Source organism: Amblyomma maculatum, chromosome 7, assembly GCF_055883805.1.
Source record: "Amblyomma maculatum isolate TAMU_Amacu chromosome 7, ASM5588380v1, whole genome shotgun sequence".
NCBI classification, from domain to species: Eukaryota; Metazoa; Arthropoda; class Arachnida; order Ixodida; family Ixodidae; genus Amblyomma; species Amblyomma maculatum.
This window is the reverse complement of record NC_139350.1, coordinates 128156020-128174874: the sequence shown is the minus strand read 5'-3', so window position 1 is coordinate 128174874 and position 18855 is coordinate 128156020. Positions and strand designations below refer to the sequence as shown.

At 48.1% G+C, this 18855-nt stretch overlaps 1 pseudogene; it reads left to right on the top strand.

The window, feature by feature from the left end:
• Nucleotides 1-601: 601 nt before the first annotated feature.
• On the top strand, nt 602-18428 carry LOC146184707 (uncharacterized; annotated as a pseudogene).
• The last annotated feature ends 427 nt before the right edge of the window (nt 18429-18855 follow it).

The following is an 18855-nucleotide window of genomic DNA, read 5'->3' as shown; positions in this document are numbered from 1 at the left end:
GTCAGAAGTGATTCGTGCAGTTTTTGCAGAAGAACGTAGATCGAGCTGTTGACGATCCTTTTTGGGTAAATAAACACGACGCAGAAATCGATTTTTCCTAAAATTACATAATGAAGGCAACAGACACATTTTCAATTTAAGTTAAACAAGTGCGCTATTTCATCCCTCATGACGGGCTCCATTCGCGAAGAGATTGACAGATATTTGTGTTAGCTTTTGCGAAGAATGTTGCTAGCATTTCTGCTGACCAATATTTAGACGCACTGTAGCTTAGGTTCAGTCTCCCAGTGCTGAACGGCATGGTGGGGTTTTTATTGAAAAGAAAGGGGTTTTATACGCCTTTGCAATATTCCGCTGCTCAGTGACTTCTCTCTAGCAATGCTTGAGAGGAAACTTGAAAATTTTCTGATAAGCACAACTGATACAACAGTCGTCTTGCTCGTCTGCGATTATTTTATGTTACTATAAAGTGCCTACTTGAATCTTTTTTTGGCAATTTACATGGCCCTGAAAACGCCACGTTCACTCCATATCGTTCGCCTGTTTTCTTGCTGTTGTGCCCTAATTTCTGCATGTACGGAATTACCGCAAGAGGCCCATCATGGAGCTTAATCGGCCACTCACCACTGGAAGTAAGTTTTATTTTATGCAGCAAAGATTCGCACACAGCTGTTGCCAGAAGGTACGTGTATCCAGCCCAGTCTAGTCCCCCAAGCTGGCTGTCAAAACAAGATTGCATGTAAGTGACATTTGCTCTGGTGACCCTTGATGTTGCTAAGGCTAATGTGGCATACGATCCTGCTTAACAAACTTCCTCAATTACATCCTCCATGATATATTTATGAATTTAGATGTGAATTTCTGAAGGATAGACATTTTCACTGTACAGACGGATCCCTCTGCTCTAACACGTATCAGCAATCAAGGGGTGTGCCACAAGGATCACTTCTTTCACCGCTGCTTTTTAACATTTTTGTATGACATCCGCATCTGTACAAATATGTGTTTTGTTTATGTCGATGACATAACTTTTTTTCGTCACGGCTCTTGATATCCATACTCTAAACCACACTCGCAAGAACATTTTGATGACATTGAAGTCTGGCTAGACCATATCAATTTATCCATTAATGTCAATAAATCTGAGGTGCTTGTATTTCCCCCGGACACCCGGATACACCTTTGCACATTTATTTAACTCATCGCTCCAACCCGATTCCAAAGCCTAATTCGGTTAAATAGTTAGGCTTTACGTATGATCCAACATTGGATTAGAGACTCCATATAAAAAGATTTGCTTAAAGGAAAACACTCTATTGGGCGGCTGATACGAATTAGCAATAAAAAGTTTAGAATGCGTCGCGACACTTTATTGTTTCCCTACAAAGCCTAAGTAAGAAAAATACTTGAATTTTGTTCTATTCTGTTCTCGTTGAGCGCAAACTATAAAATTCATCCTTCACTGTTATTGGAAAGGCGTGCTCTATGTCTCTGTCTTGGTCTTCCAAAATTAGTTTCAAACGCTTTGCTTTATCTGGAAGCCCGTATCCCCGACTTAACTTCCTGCTTACAACTACTCGCGGTACAAATTTTCATCAGGTCACTATACCCTGCCTCTAAAAGAGGTTCCTCCAATTTTGCAGCCCAACCGACCTTGTGCTTATCTGATCACTGACCACACTATAAACAGCCACAAGTTAGGCTAATACAGAAAATTTTAGCACAAAAGATACTTTCCAGAGCAAGCGGCCGCGAGAGTTGCCCGAGATACATCTCTCAAGAGTGCACTGCCGAGGGAGTGCTGCGGTCTGCCTTTTTATACTCTAGATGGTTGCGCTGCGGCCCATCGTCAAGGACGCGTGCTGGCCGGTCATGTTGTGAAGCATGCACACGTGCTTATCTACCGAGATACCGGCCAAGCCACATGTTAACAGCAGTAGCTGCGGTGACGTATCTAGCCAAACGGCTATAAATACTACTAACCTTTAATAAAGCTTGTTCGTCCTTCGCCTACCACTTGTTGATTCACTTCTGTGGCGACGAGGCTGCCCACAGCCGGGCACTGTCTGCTCCATGGCGGCCCACACCGGACCGCCGGGTTTCGACGAAGCGGAAGACAGTTGGAAAGCCTACCAGCTGCGTCTGGAATATTATTTTGAAGCTTACGGAATCGATGACTCGAAGAAACGACGGGATCTTCTAACGGCAGCTTTAAGTACCGCAACAGTCGGCATTATAAGGGGACGTTGCGCGCCGGTAAAGATTCAAGAGCTAACCTACGAACAGCTGGTTCTGTTGCTGACTGAGCATTTCGCGCCGCAAGGCAATAAAATTGCGGAGTCCTACAAGTTCTTCACAAGATGCCAGCGTCCGGACGAAACAGTGAAGGACTTGATTGCCGAAATTCGGAAGCAAGCCTGTAGGTGCAACTTTGGCGATGGAAGAGACAGGATGTTACGAGGCAGACTTGTTTACGGCCTACGTGACACCGGCGTTCAGCGTAAACTCTTGTCAAAAGCTTCGCTAACGTTGAAAAAAGCCGAGGATATGGCATTAGCGGCAGAGATGGCAGTCCTTAACGTGGACCACATGGATAAGACAAAGGATCATGACAATATTAATGCCGTGAGGAGCAAGCAGCAGGGACAACCGTATTTCCACAAAACTCGTACGCACACGGCATCTAAACCAAGCCCAGGTGAAGCTTGCCCGTGTTGCGGTAGCACTGAGCACAAGGCAGGGAAGTGCAAGTTTCGCCAGGGCGGAGTGTTTTCGCTGCCGAAGTAAAGGGCAACTAGCTGAAATGTGCGCGTTCAAATAACCAGGAGTGGCACTTTGTGAAGAGAATTCCTCGTCAATTGACGGCAACGAGCTGTGTCTACTTAGTTTGTACACTGCGTCTGTTAACTTGACCACGCCCATTGTTCGCACATACCGTTGGAGCGGGATTCCGATCAAGATGCAAGTAGACACAGGCTCGCCGGTCTCCATCATTACGTGGAAACCTTACTGCAATCATCGGCATGTCTGGCCTGCGCTACTCAAGACGTCTTTGCAGTTGTCCTGCTTTCTGGGCAAGCTCCCCGTGAAGGGCCAGCTCAAGCTTCCTGTCTCGTATGCGGGAAAAACCTTGGAAGCGACGCTGACCGTGCTCCAGTGCGCTGGCCCGGACTTGTGCGGACGTGACATCATCAGCGCATTTGAGCGTAGCGGAAGACCGGTCCTCAGCCTTGCAAGCGATGCAACCCCTGGTGAGCAAGATTTGTCGCACCAACCTTCGGTTAGTGCACTGTTAGAAGAGTTCAGAGATCTGTTTACACCAGGTCTAGGGCGCATTAACGGTCCCGCAGTTCATCTGCGGTTCCATGAAAATGCGAAACCACGCTTCTGTAAAGCTCGTTCTGTGCCATATGCAATGCGGGAGCAAGTGTTTAATGAAATAGACCGTCTTGTTAAAGATGGCATTCTCTCGCCTATTGACAGTGCGGATTACACCACGCCTCTGGTTCCCGTGATCAAGAAGAATGGTTGCATTCGGTTGTGTGGCGATTTTAAGGTGACCGCAAACTCTGCGTGCGTTACGGAGCAGTATCCATTGCCGAAAATACGAGATATTTTCGCCAACCTAAACGGGGGTGAGTCTTCAGCACTACCGACTTGAAAGATGCTTACAATCAGTTGCCGCTTGACGAGGAAACCAGGAAGCTCTTGGTCGTAAAAACCCTGAAAGGCCTGTTTTGCTTCAATCGACTACCGGTTGCTGTAGCCTCTGCGCCTGCAATTTTTCAGATACGTATGGAAGGCATCCTGCGAGGCATTCCGGGCGTTCAAGTTTACCTGGACGACGTAGTAGTCGCGGAAAAAGACGGGGACTCTGACACACTGCGTGAAGTTTTCAGGCGTTTCCGGCAGCATAGTGTGAAGTTGCATCCCCAGAAATGTAGGTTTCGGCAAGAAGTTGAATTTCTGGGGCATCATATAAGCGCGGAAGGGCTGTTACCTAAGACAGACAACACTGCCCCCATAGCAAAGATGCCGAAGCCAACGTGCGTTGCAGAACTGCGGGCATTCTTGGGGCTTGTAACCTATTACCACGCATTTCTGGGAAACTTGGCTATGGTTCTGGAGCTGCTGCATGAACTACTAAGAAAGAACGCACGCTGGAAGGGGGGGGGGGGCGAGACAAGATAACGCTTTCCGAACAACGAAGCGGCTGCTAGAGGAAGCAAAGTTCTTGGCACACTACGATCCAAGTAAGCCCCTTTTCTTGGAAACCGTTGCATCATCGTGTGGCGTTGGCACTGTACTATACCACACAGTAAATGGGCAAGATCTACCAATCTGGTTCCGATCGCGAACTCTTTCAGCTGCTGAGCGCAATAACGCGCAGATTGAAAGAGAGGCATTGGCGGTAGTCTTCGATGTTACAAAGTTCCGGGAATATCTGCTCGGGAATCAATTCACTCTCGGCACTGGTCACAGACCTCTCGTGAGCCTTTTCAATCCCGACAAGCTTGTTCCAGCCATGGCTGCTGTACGGATTCAGCGTTGGTCTCTCCTGCTGAGCGCCTACAACTGCAAAATTCAGTTCAAGCTAGGGAAGTCGCTGATTCCGGCCGACACCCTTAGCCGTTTGCCTGTGCGGGAGAAGCAAAAAGCTCAGACTGCAGAAGATGATGCGCGTGAGTACGTGCTTCTAACAGATCACCTAAATTCTGGTCCGCTCTCAGCTAGTGATGTGGCCAAGATGACGGGCAGTGATAGCGACCTCGCGCAAGTCCGTCAGTACATTCACAATGGCTGGCCACGATACTTGCAGCCTAGTCAGGAGCCATTACGCGCATATGCACAGGAAGGATGAACTGACTTTCAGCCATGGAGTTGTATACTGGGGTCATCGTGCAGTAATTCCGACGGCTGCGAGGCTACTAATGCTGCGTATGCTGCATTACGCACCTCACGGTATAACGGCCATGAAGAACACGGCTCGGTCTGTATTCTGGTATCCAGGACTCGATCGGGACGTTGAGAAGCTTGTCAAAGCGTGTCCAACATGCATAGAATGGGGCAGCATGCCTGCTGCCCAGCAACCCGTTCCTAGGCCGAAAACGGAAAAGGCCTGGTTTAGAATCCATGTCGATTTTTCGGGACCATTGGAAGGTCACATGTTGATGGTTGTGGTCGATTCTCATACGAAATGGATCGAGGTTGCTGCTATGAAAACTGCCACTTCAACAAAAACAATTGAAGCACAGCAGACAATGTTCAGCCGATTCGGCTTGCCGAGGACTCTTGTGACTGACAATGGGCCGCAGTTTAGTAGCGAGGAGTTCAGGGCATATATGATGCGCAATGGCATCATTCATTTGCGGACAGCTCCTTACAAGCCACAGTCTAACGGCCTGGCGGAAAAGGGGTTACTTACTGTGAAGCAAGGACTAAGCAAGAACACGCGTCTGCAAGCTCGCCTGGACCACATTCTTTCTCATTATCGGCATACCCTCCATCTAAACGGAAAACCCCGGCTTCCAAGCTTCTTGGTTACGAGCCGCTCTGTTTACTGCACAATACCGTGTCACGACCTTTTCCCTCTGCAGGTGCACGCAACAACGGCAAACCGCTGCGCAAAAAAGTCTGGTTCAAGAACGACGGAGCAGGTGACAAGTGGAAACCAGGTGTGATAGAGTCCACCGAGGGCTCGCGCATGACAACCGTAAAGACCGCAGAAGGGGAGCAACATCGCCGCCACCTGGACTAGCTAAAGACCAGGAGAACCAGCGTGGAAAGAGCGGAGGTTAAACCCGAGGCCTACACGGAAGCATCAATGGCTGACAACAGCCCAAGCGTATCGGTAGAGCCGCAGTCTCAAGCACACGGCAGCAGCGATAGCAAGTGTCAAGTGAGCGCTGACATGCAAACGCCGTGAGGCGCACAAGCTGAGGACAGTACAAACGAGGCACCGGTGACTGGCGGCGATGGAGTGACACTGCGTAGGTCAAAAAGGAACACCCAACGCCCCGACCGCTTCACTCCTTAAGGGGGGAGAATTATTGTGAAGCATGCACACGTGCTTATCTACCGAGATACCGGCCATATGCCACATGTTAACAGCAGTAGCTGCGGTGACGTGGCTAGCCAAACGGCTATAAATACTACTAACCTTTAATAAAGCTTGTTCGTTCTTCGCCAACCACTTGTCCATTCACTTCAGGTCACTGCCCCGGAAAGTCATGGCGGAGCATGCCCGGAGGAGCTGGGAGATTCCATAACTTCTGCTCTATATGTGAGGCAGCTTGTATGACTGCCTACCACTGAAGAACATTGTCTCGGGTATATTCTAGACATCGGACAGCGCCGAATCTTGGTGAACGGCGTTATTGCAACCCGCAGAAGGGTGCAATGAATTGGGTCCATCTGATGCACTGAAGATCATTCGCCACTCTCAACGATTCCTGACGCACGCCATCCGCAGCACCACAACACTCTATTTTGGCAGTCACGTCCTCAGTACACGTCATGAGTCAGTTATCATCAATAAAAATCAAGGAAGCACAAAAATACAAGCACATTTTGAACGATTTCATTACGCCAATAAAAACAAAGTGCAACTGGGCAGCAGTGCAAGCTGAACAATTCTTCCGGCCGGCTTATGTAACCTGCTTGCACGTTCTCGCTGCCTTTAATATACTCGACGCGGAAGCTGTATCCCTGAATCCTAATACTCCAGTTGAAGACGCGGCTGTTCGCCAATTTTTTTCCTTTTATAAACTTCAAAAGCTGATGGTATATTTGAACGAAAAACCTTCTTTCGTAAAAGAAGACTTGAAATCTCTCGATTCCCCAGAGGAGTGCTAAAGCTTCTTTTTCAGCGGTTGAATAGGCTACCTCTCGAAGGAGCAACTTGTGGCTAGCATAGGCAAGTGGGTGCAGGATTTTGTCATGCGACTGAATCAGAACGGTCCCAGCACCTCTATCGTAGGCATCCGTTCGCAGGACAAATTCCTTCCCAAAATGTGGAAGTTTCAGAATCGGTGCCACAGCCAGTTTTTCCCGCAAGTTCTTGAAAGTCCATTCTTGCTCGGGGCCCCATCTCACAACTGAAGGTTGACCCTCCCGTGTTAGATCGAACAAAGGGCGTGCCAGATCAGCATAGTTCGCAATAAAATCTCGGTAGTACCCGTGTGTCTCAAGAAGGGGCAGACCTTTTTCTTTGTTGTCGGACATGATGATTATTGTATCTTTTGTAGGGTCTCGGCGAGGGGCGATATCTCTCCGGACACAATATGGTTGCCAACGAACGCGATATTTTCCATTCTGATCTCGCGTTTGAGCTGATTGATGGTGATACCAGCCGCCTAAATTAGGGCAAAGACCTCGTACAGTGTTTGGCGGTGCTATTACCATGTTGCACTTACAATGAGTACATCGTCGATGTAGTACGCCACATCGGGAATACCGGCAAGATGCTCAGCATCAGTTTCGTAAACTGGCGTACTACATCATCATATTAATCATCATCATCATCAGCCTGACTATACCCACTGCAGGGCGAAGGCCTCTCCCATATTTCTCCAATTAACCCGTTTCTGTGCTAGCTGCATCCACTTGGCCCCTGCGAACTTCTTAATCTCATCCGCCCATCTAACTTTCTGCCGCCCCCTGCTACGCTTTCCTTACCTTGGAGTCCAGTTTATTACCCTTAATAAGTCTTAATACCGAGGGGCATATATCGGAATTGAAAGAGAACCGGGCTAACCGTGAAAGCAGTCATCCCCTTTTAATCGGGTGACAACTGTACTTGCCAATATCCCTTATAAAAGTCCAGCTTGGAAATATTTTTTTGCGACCTGTTGAAGCTATATCCGTAAAGGCTCGGCGTCATCTGCGAATACTTCGTTTAGTTTCCAATGCATAGCCGATGCGTCCCGTCAGGCTTGCTTACGGCGATCACAGGGGAGTTGTAGGTTGACTCCGATGGCTGAATGCTATCCAGTCGGAGCAACCGCCCACTTCTGATGCAATTGCCTGCTTCGCAGCGTATGGTAGCGCATATTGTTTTACAACTATCGGTCTATCGCTCTGTAACTCCAGTTGGCACTCGATCAGCATGGTCTTTCCCGAAAGCTTCGAAACTATATCTTCGCGCCTTTGCAGATGTTACTTTGCTTCGTTCTACTCTAGGCTGGCCAGTCTCTCGGAAATGTGTACATCCTTGATAAACTGTGTCTGAAATGGCTTAGGAAACTATCTCTCCAGCGTATGTGCCTACTTCTGCCGAAATTACTGCACCGTAGCCTACTACGATCGTGTTGTCTTTCCTTTGCTGGAATTTCTTTAGCATATTGATGTTTAATATTTTTGGGACATTGCTCAAATTCTCTTCATAGTCGACATCGCCCCTGCGGGTGATGATCGAAAAATGCCCCTTCTATTGCATTCGCAGCCTATTGTGCTCTGTGGGAAGGAGGATATGAACAAGCTCTGCCGATTTGAATGAGTGTTTGCAGCTCTTGAATTCGTAGTTGCAGCTGATACGCTATCCTGCGCGCTCAAGCTCGTCGTGGGCAAATTCACAGGTATTGTCCAGTATGCCCCGTAGAGCAAGGACGTACTCGCACGCAGTTCGAAACTAGTCAGGGATGGTTGCATTAGTCCAAAGCTCTCTAAGTGTAGCAAAATGCCAACGTTCTTTTCACCAACATACGAGTTTGAATGGGGAAAAGCCGAGGCTTTCTTGTTGCAGTTCCCTGTATGCGAATAGGAGTGCAGCCAGGTAGCGATCCCAATCGGTCGGTCTCTCTTGACTCATGCGATTGAGCATTGTTTAGGCGTGCCAACACACCGTTCGATAGGCCGTTCGATACAAGGTAGTAGGCAAATGTATGAAGCTTTTTTACTGACAACAAACGGCTAACCTTTTTCATTAATTCGGACGTAAAATTAGCGCCCGCACTGAGGGCCTCTCTGGGCACTCCTACAAAGGTAAACATTTCATAAAAAGCTTCGGTGACACTTTTGGTCTAAATGCTAGGAAGTGCGACTGAATCAGGGTTCCGAGTGGCATAGTCTACCATGGTCATGATGTAACTGCTGCCTTGTGTGGACAAACGGTTGCGTGGGCCAACAATGTCGATCGTCACCCTCTGAAACGATGTCCCAATGAAGGGAACTCGGATCAAAAGGGCTTGTGTGGTGCGACCATTCGGAGTTGTGTGCTTGCATAGATCGCAAAGCGCACCCAATCGCTTAGCGTCAGCCTGCATTTCACGCCAGAAGTATTTTGTCTGCAGCTCCAGGAGAGTTTTCTTCATGCCTTGGTGGCCTCCCATGAAGCCATCATGTGCCAGCTTGAGAATAGCTGATCTAAATTTTTGAGGAACAACAACTTCAGTGCACTCCCCGTAGGACCTGGCGACGTATATCCTCCGAAGGACGCAATGAAAAACTTTAGCAATGAAAACCTAGTGACTACACTGTCCCTTGTTCGATTGCGGCGAGCCCACGCAATAGAAGCACGAGCGTAAGGTCGCGCTCTTTCGCTTGCTTTCGAACCAGCTCTCCGCAGCATGCACTAGGGAGGCCTTGCAGGACTTTAAGCTTATTAAGCATTTTATTCTTGCACGCCTGCGCCCTAGTCACTACTGGACAAGCTTTAGTAGCATTCGAAAGAGGTGCAGTGCTCTGTGTCTAGCGCTAAATCTCCAACTTTCATTTCAGTAGACTTCGTAGTCCCGCTTTCTTTTGTCTTGTGCCAGTTCGGATCGGGGCCGTCTGCTGGCCTAGCACTTTCCACATTTACCAGCACCTGCACATAGCGCGAAGTCGTCCCTTGAAGTACTAGGTATCGACATCTACGCAAGCTTCTAGAAGCATTAGGAGCTCACGCTACAAAACTCATCTTCTTGTCGTGATCCGTCTGGATGCAGCGAATCTTCTCGGCATATTTTTTCCAGTCGGCAACTCATTTCGTCCAATTATACCCACCTCACCCGTCGGCCAGACGGGCTTCAATCGCATTCTCAACTTGAACACTTTCTGCTGTACTTCACTTAAGCGATATAAAAGTATCCATGGCAGTAAACTCGCAGGCAGGCTTTCGCGAACTACATGCTCCAAAAGCGCACCAGCTGCTCCATTATTTATGTATATTTCCACTGGTCACTCGAAACATATTTTCTTGCTCCGTAATGAAGACTTCGAATTCCACTTGTCAACCAAGATAGGTTCTGTGTGTTCTGTTTGTTGTTCGGAGCAAGTTGGGTCACCCTAGTGCGATCTACCTACCGAACTCGGATCTTGCTCGAAGCTCCAGCTGCTAATGTGGTCGCTTCAGGACGCTGAGATAATGTTTTGTCTGTTTTCAGGTCTTTCAGCGGTGTCGGCAGATGACACTGGGCATCATCGTTTTTTTTGATCGAACATGTTGAAATGCGTCTATCAGAAAACGTCTACAGCGTTGCAATTGCACGAAACCAAGTTGCAGATTGTTGCACACTTGCATATTTACTAACCATAACAATTTTTGCCCTGGTATGCGAATGCAACGTTCGGAACCAGTTATGCATTGCTTCCGCTGTGCACTCTACACGTTCAGCTGGCCGACCAAGGCTGATTCGTTCTTTAGCGCTTTAGGTCGGTTCGGTCGCCCAGCTCCGATCGATCAGTGAAAAGTACCAGCAGCAACACCACCACCCCATGAGATCTGTTTCGCCGGAAAATGAATATAAATACAATATGTCTTTGCCGCTTATTTCTTTGTGAATCCATGTTTCAGTAATCATGGTCATACGAGAGCCATATTATAACAGAGTGCTTACAAATGGTCTTACTGGCTGTATTTCTTACAATAATTTTGGGAAGGTAGAGATGGTGTGGTGTAGAGGAAGGGACCAGTCATGCGTGCTCTAGTAAAGGAGGTGGGTGCAAAATATTTACCAGGTATTACTTCTGCTGTCCAATAAAATTATGCCATTGTCTATCTGCCGCTTATAATTTAGTAAAAATATTTTTTTCACTACCTTTTTCGCCTTGAGCACTTTCCACAGCAATCTCTGCCTTCAAAGTGTGCAGTGTGAAAGCCATTTTACTGACAACATTTGTTTTAGCAACACTTACTCCAAACTTATCCAGGCATCTAAACAAATTTGTCTATCTCCTTTTCTTCTTTTCTTTTTCTGTCGTACCGAATCCTTTTTCTCACCTTCACAAACATGACGCCAACACACAAGAGCCAGGAACCACAAAAATGGACCTATTTCTCTTTTCTGTATTCTTGTCTTGCATTCTTCATTTCTGAGAAAGTAAAATTCACACAGTTTTTACTAGCAACATCTTCTTAACTAGCCCCCTGCAAGTGCACTTGAAATCGTGAAATTATGTCTTTGTACACAGCAAAAATATTTTCTTTTCGAAAATCCAAGAGCACCTCCCTATTTTTTCATGGTATGGGAATAACAAACCTGGGTTCTAACCACTGCGATCCATTCAGTTGTGGCAGTCGCCCACTGCCCTCTTTATGCTTGATGCAGTGTGGCAGCTCCAGGGGCGAAGGAAGGTAATGTGCCTTGCAAACTGAAGCAGTTGGCATGCCTCAAGACAAGCCACTGCAAGAACTGTAAAGCAGAGTCTTCTTCAATATGGACCTCGATATTACAGCGGCGGTAGTCACTGGCAGCATTGCAAAAAAATATTGAGGGGAGTATGGAAGTTTGGAAAATGCATCATGCTGCAGTCCATGAACACGTCAGTGGCGTAGCGCGGCGCCTGCTCCACTCATGTTGCTTCCAATTTTTATTTCCACATCTCACACTCTCCCCTTAGCACAGGGATGTACGTTGACTGCATGTCCTGAATGTAAAATTGAAAAGCCGGCTTCACGGACTCAAACTTCCCTTTAGAGGCTTGTGTTGGCAGAAGATCTTGCAAGCAACGTAATGCTGCCCTCTGATTTTCAAAGCGGTGTTCCAGCGAAGCTCTGAAATCGTCCATGTAAGGAATGAACATCGCTGATTTAGTATTGCTCAGTCGAAGTGGAGGAGTAATTAGCCCGATCCTTCTGAGTGCCAACTACTCGCGGCATTTCAGAGTTTACGCCAAAATCATACGCTGTCTTTTCACATGCAGGCAATATTTTGTGAACATCCTCCTGAGAGTTATCACCTATTCTTTCCAGCCTCTTCAGCACGAAGTCTACATAGTCCAACGCAACGCTATTTTCAACCGAAGTGTTCTGCACATACTTTGACAAGTGATGCATCAGGCGTAAGGAAGTGTTGCAGATATTTAGACATACGAAAAAGCTAAATGCGCATACTCGATGGTGGAGGGCAGATGCAGTGGAAGCGCTTATCGCGTCGCGATAGGCTTACACGCCCTTTTCTACAGCGGCGACTATTTGAGATAATGCCTGACCAAACATTGAGACCGTTTTGTGGAGGTGACCATGTTATGACAATAATTTAATCCGCAAACTGATTTCGACACGCTTTCAAAATGCCGCTTCAGGAACGCAGTTCTTTTTGGTGATCCCCTGAAGATAGTCTGAACGTCGCTGATCGCACCCAAGGCGCATTGGATGTTTAAAATTCGAGGTGTCGCTCAGCAGAGATTAAGGAAAAGCGATGAGCAGTGCGTGTACAGCGTAGTTGGGAACTCCTTGCGAATGATCTGTACACCACGGAATGCTCCAGTCATGACTGCCACGCCATCGTAACCTTGGCCTCTCATATATGCCAGCGGCAGGCCGAGATTCACGAGCTTAGTTTTGAACGTGTGAGCTAAGCTTGCGGCGCTGATTTCTTTCACAGCTAACCAGGACAGGAAATCCTCTCGAATACAGGAAGTGCTATAGTCAATCTATCGCACGAACAAGAGAAATTGTTCCTTTTGAGCAATATATCCGATGTTAAGTCTACTAATATGTCTATTTTTACAAAATGCTTCTTTTCGAATGTCAGAAAAAATCAAGCCACTTGTAGCGTTGAAACCATGATGACCGGAAGTTGCGTCTTTTGCCGTCTTTAGGCACAAAGACCTCAAAGTCGTAAGCGAAAGGTAGCGCCAGTGCTTTGAAGTTACCAGGCATGTCTGCTGAATTAACGTACAATCCAATACCATTATCACTAATTGGAACAACAGTTTTTTCTGCTTCATCGACTTGATGAGGTCTCTGATTCCCCGCCCGTCACTACTGCGTTTTCGTTTGAAGTGGAAGCTGTTGTGCCAGGATGTACCTGGCAAGCTGAAGACTAAGGTAATGGTCAACAGCCTCGGGAGGGAACAGCACTTTACATTAGGTAGCGAAGTACTGGGAGTAGTAGGCGAATATGTCTACTTAGGACAGGTAGTAACCGCAGATCCGGACCATGAAAAGGAAAATAACAAGAAGAATAAGATTGGGATGGAGCGCATTTGGCAAGCACTCGGAGATTATGACTAGCAGCTTACCGGTATCGCTCAAGAAAAAAGTATACAATAGTTGCATCTTACCTGTACTCACCTACGGGGCTTAAACGTGGAGGCTAACCAAAAGGGTTCTACTTAATTTGAGGACTACTCAGAGGGCTATGGAACAAAACATGGTAGAGGTAACATTAAGAGATAGGAAGCGTGCAGGGTGGGTCAGAGAATTACCTCAAGTTACCGACATTCTAGTGGAAATTAAGAAGAAGAAATGGGCATGGGCAGGACATGTAGTGCGAAGAGAGGATAACGGATGGTCGCTTAGGGTAACAAACTGGATTCCAAGGAAAGGAAAGCGTAGCAGAGGACGGTAAAAGCTGGATGGGCGGATGAGGTTAATACGTTCGCAGGGGTCAAGTGGATGCAGCTAGCACACAACCGGGTTTATTGGAGAAATATGGCAGAGGCCTTTGCCCGGCTGTGGGTATAGTCAGGCTGATGATGATGATGATGATAATGATACAACAGTTGCATCTTGCCTCTACTCATCTATGGAGCTGAAACGTGGAGGCTAACCAAGAGAGTTCTACTTAAGTTGAGGACAACCCAGAGGGCTATGGAACAAAAATGGTAGGAGTAACATTAGGAGACAGGAAGTGTGCAGAATGGGTTGCAGGAATACCTCAAGTTACCGACATTTTAGTGGAAGGTAAGAAGGAGAAATGGGCATGGGCAGGACATGTAGTTCGAAGAGAGGATAGCCGATGGTCGCTTAGGGTAACAAACTGGATTCCAATGGAAGAAAAGCATAGCAGGGGGCGGCAGAAAGTTAGGTGGGCAGATGAGGTTAAGAAGTTCGCGGGGGTTAAGTGGATTCAGCTAGCACGCAACCGGGTTAAGTGGAAAATATGGGAGAGGCCTTCGCCCTGCAGTGGATATAGTCAGGCTAATGATGATGATGTACCTTGTAATAGAAGAAAAAAATATTTAAAATTAGCTCAAGAGTAAATTGTAACACTTCGTGCATCTAGACATCGATTGAAGCCTTTTTTTGAATTAGGCTGCTCGTGGCTCACTCAGTAAGTGTTCATGGCTGACTAGGTTCGCCATTAGATGACATCAAGGAAGTTTCGCACAGCGTCCTCATTTTCTAGAGGCAGAAACTGTGCCGTTGTATATGAGTTTGGACAAGTCAGACGATATGATGTAAATACTGGGTTATCAGCTTTTTCCAGGTAACGAAAATTTCTGTGACACGTTAAAAATAAAGGGCCTATAATCGTGTTTTGTGGTAGTATCAAACCTTATACTGCACGTGTGCGTCCCAAGGTAATGCGCAGCGTCAATGCGACTGATCCAATAAGCAGAGCATGCTACAAACCAAGCATTTGGCTTGGTTTGTAATGTTTGTAATGGAATGTTCGGTTACGAGAGCACGAGAGATCATTAGAGATTGTTAGAGGATCAAATCTTGTACCCTGTAAGGGGTTTGATGGCTGCCAACCTTTTCTTGGATGCCCATCCGGCACCCAGCATATTTTGGGTGCCCATCCGGCACCGATTAACCGGGACATCATTGAGGCCAGGCATACCATGCGATTGGGTGAAAAATGTGTTAGTGAACCGTCAATCGCTTTAACAGATAATGAGGTCGGGATTCTTGAACGTAGTGTGTGTGTGGGGTCATCATGATTTGGCTTTTTGTTTAATGTGTGGTTAGCTGCTGCTTCGCTGGGTTATTTATAATCTGTGTTTTTTCAATAAACTTCAGTTCCGAGTAAGCACCCGTCCTGTTTGTTCTTGACCTCCGTCCACATCTGCAGCGCTGTTTTTTCATCATGAGAGAATGTGCTGAGTGGAGAGAAGAGGCGACTCAACTTTTTATTCTCGACGACTTCTCTGACGACCAGGAAACGCACGGCCAGTCTCAAGGTGGTCGTCCTTTGTTCGATAGGCGCGACGCCATTTTGAGGTAAGGCTTAACATTCGGAATGCAGTGTAATATTACGTACAGCGTTTTGTTTTTTCCTGGGGTTGTGCGCGTTCTTTTTTGGTTTTGACAGTTATGTTTTGTTTGTATATTTGTAGATAGAGATGAGTAAGTTGTTTGTATTTTATTGCGAAAGCAGTATTACGCCAGGTCTAATCATTCGCTGCTGTGCGCCGTGTTCGTGTCCGTGTCCGTGGTTCATCATTAAAAAGTAGCCTACCATGATGTTTGAATTCACGTTACCCCTGAGACACGCCGACATGTGAGGAATAATGAAGCAGGCGAAAGAAGCTTCCACCGTTGCTTTCGCAATTCAACTATAGTTAACCAGAGCTGAACCACAACTAATTTTTTGTAGATAGACATGGGTGTATATGTCATTGTTGTCGCCGCGATTAGCCTTTGTGACCAGCCTCCGGACGTGGGCTAGGTGCTGGTCGTGCGCAAGTAGTTGTTCTGCCCCTGCCGGCCGTCCTAAGTTGAGTAGGAATGCCACCGAGAAGGGATGTGCAAGACAGAGCCGCCACTTCTGACGCCAGTACATCCGGAAGTGAGGTAAGGGACGCGATAGAGCCTGCGCAAGTTACCGATGCGGCCGCCTCTACGAGGCAGGTGACCGAAATGGTTTCGGTGTTAACCAGTAAGCTCGGTTCGGTGGCTAGCGCCAACCAACGGCAGCTACGGCGAGTCTCGCGTTCGCGAATAAATGTAGATGCCCCTCCTTCTACAGATACATGGACGTGAAGTCAGTCCACGAGTTCTTACATTAGCTCGAAGATTATCAGACGGCACTGGGTCCCCCACACAACATGATGCTAGGGCAGGTGTTGCCCGTAGCACTTCTCGAGAACGCGCCTGATGGAGACGCTGCCACCCGGCTTTCCATTCGATGGCAGACTTTAAAGATCGCTTCCGCGCCGAGTTCCTGCCGCCTGATTACGAGCACCGGATGCTTGAGGAGCTCGGGTTGCGCACGCAGCACCCAGAGGAGAGCCTCCTAGAGTATGTACGCGCAATGCAAGAGCTCTACAAGCGGATAGATCCGGCGGCAACCGAAAAGTATCAGGTCGCGCGCGGGATAAGACAGTGTCATCCGCGCTTCAAGCCGTATTTGCGGCGACGGGGTTTTGCAAACCTCGAGGCCCTAGCACAGGTAGCGAAGGGGGTGCAGGCGGTTTTATTCGCTGAATTGCGCTACCAGCCACGCCCCCGCCCCCCAAGGCCAGCCGAATGGCTAAGCCACGATGGGCCTGGGCCGGAGGCCAAGATTCGGCGCCACGCGCATCTGAATCTTGGCCTCGACGTCGAGCTGAGCTCATCAGCGACGTCGGCGAAGGCGTGGAGAGAGAGGAAAAACGTCCCCAACCGCTTCATCAACGCGGGATCCTTCGACCGCATGGGAGGTGAACGAATAGCTTTGCTAGAATTGCAACCAGCCAGGCCACGTGGCACGGTAGTGTCAAGCAAGGCGTATACACAAAAACGCGGGCAGCAGGCGGCGATAATTGGTAGCACCAGCCTGCCGCCGACAGCAGGGGATTTTTGCGGGGGCCATGGCGAAAAGTATGAAGGGTACTGTCACGACGCGTCATCGGGCAACCGCGACGGCGGCGCAGACGCCTTTGTTCTCCGCGCCTGTAGAGCACAAGAAGTGTTGTCACGATCGAGCCCTTTTATTCTAGCCCGGTTAGTTGCCCAAAGCTACTCTGCACTAGTTGACACCGGCTCAATGCTGTCCCTGGTCAGTGACGATATGTTCGACGTCTGCCGTATATGTAACATCCGTGTCACGCCAGCCGAAATCCCTTTCAGCTTAGTAGTTGGGACGGAGGAAGCAGTGTGTCTCGTGGTGCGCTTTGACAGCAGAAACCAGAGGCCTACCATATCTGCCGTGCTTGGCCGTACCAGTTATTCTGGGAAGAGATTTTCTTTCGAGCGATGGCATTGTTCTCAACATAGGGGATAACTGCTATCGCTACACCCCTTCATCTCTCTCATTCCGTTTATTAGCGCACCTAAGCAGGAATGCATCACCAGCGGGCGGGCGTCCACGCTTTGTAAGAGACGGCTCCCCCGCGACGCTGAAAGACGGTGGCTTATTAGAAGTATCATCGCGTCCTTATCAGGACCCGGTAGCCAGCGCGAAAGGCTTGAACAAACTTTACTACCGTTTTAGGATTGCTTCACTGAGAAACCGGGCAGAACCGATGTGCTTCAGCAAGATTGAAATTGGTGATGCGCGCTCTTTCAGATGTAACCCGCGGCCGTTAAGCACGCATAAGAAACAGCTTCTCGACAGCATCCTTGTCGAGATGATTGATAGCTACGCAGTGGGACCCTCGCAAAGTTCAAAGGCCTCCCCAGTGGCTCTAGTACCGAAGAAAGATGGTTCAATCAGGCTGTGTGCTGATTAGCGAAAGCTGAACTCACTGATGCCTATGGTGGCGTATTTTTTCCAGTAGATCGAGGCTGTGATGTACGTGTTAGGGAATGCAAGGTTCTTTACAGTCCTGGATGCAAGCAGATGGTACCTGCAGATTGAGGTGGCGGAAGGTGAAATTCAGGAAAGCGCATTCTTCTGCGGCCACACATTCTTCGAATTTACTTGACTCCCGTTCGGTTTGTTTCATGTCCCGATCACGTTCATCAGATTGATGAACATCGTGCTGGGCGATGCAAGGTTAAACGATGCGATGGCGCACCTCAACGACGTCGTGATATTCTCACAGCCGTTAGAAGAGCACCTCATTCCCCTGAAAGCTGTTGTAACAATCAACACATGAAAACTGCAGCTGGCATCAAAGAGAGTGAACCTCTTGGGCTTTGTGGTTAATGATGGCACTTAGCAAACGAACGATGATAAACTGGAGGCAATTCTGAACTACCCCTGCCCGATGGACGTGAAAACTTTGCGGAGGCTTTTGGGAATGGTTGCTTTCTACATGCAGTTCATCCCTCGTTGTGCGGAGCTCGAAAGGCCGTTGAATGTGCTGGTGCATCAAGGCTCGAAGTGGGTCTGGACCAAGGAACAGAATGATGTATTTGTGGCATTGGCTCGAGCAGTAGCGAATGCCGTTAGTTAGTGCCTTCCCAACCTGAATAAACAGTTTGTCTTGAAGACAGATGCTAGTGATGCCGGTGTTGGAGCTGTTTTGTTGCAGGAACACGAGGGCGAGCTGCGCCCTGTCGCGTTTGCTAGCCGTGCGCTCACATCTGCGGAGCGGATTTACTCCGTGGCCAAAAAGAAATGCCTAGCGATAATGTTCTCATTGTCAAAGTTCGTCATGTACCTAGATGGAGCGGGTTGCACCATGCAGGTAGATCACCAGGCACTTTCTTGGATAAAGAGGCTGAAAAACCCCACAGGCAGACTAGCTAGATGGGCGTCGACGTTGCAACGTTACGCGTACGCCATTGAGTATCACCGGGGCAGCATGGATAGTGTGACCGACGCTTTATCGTGC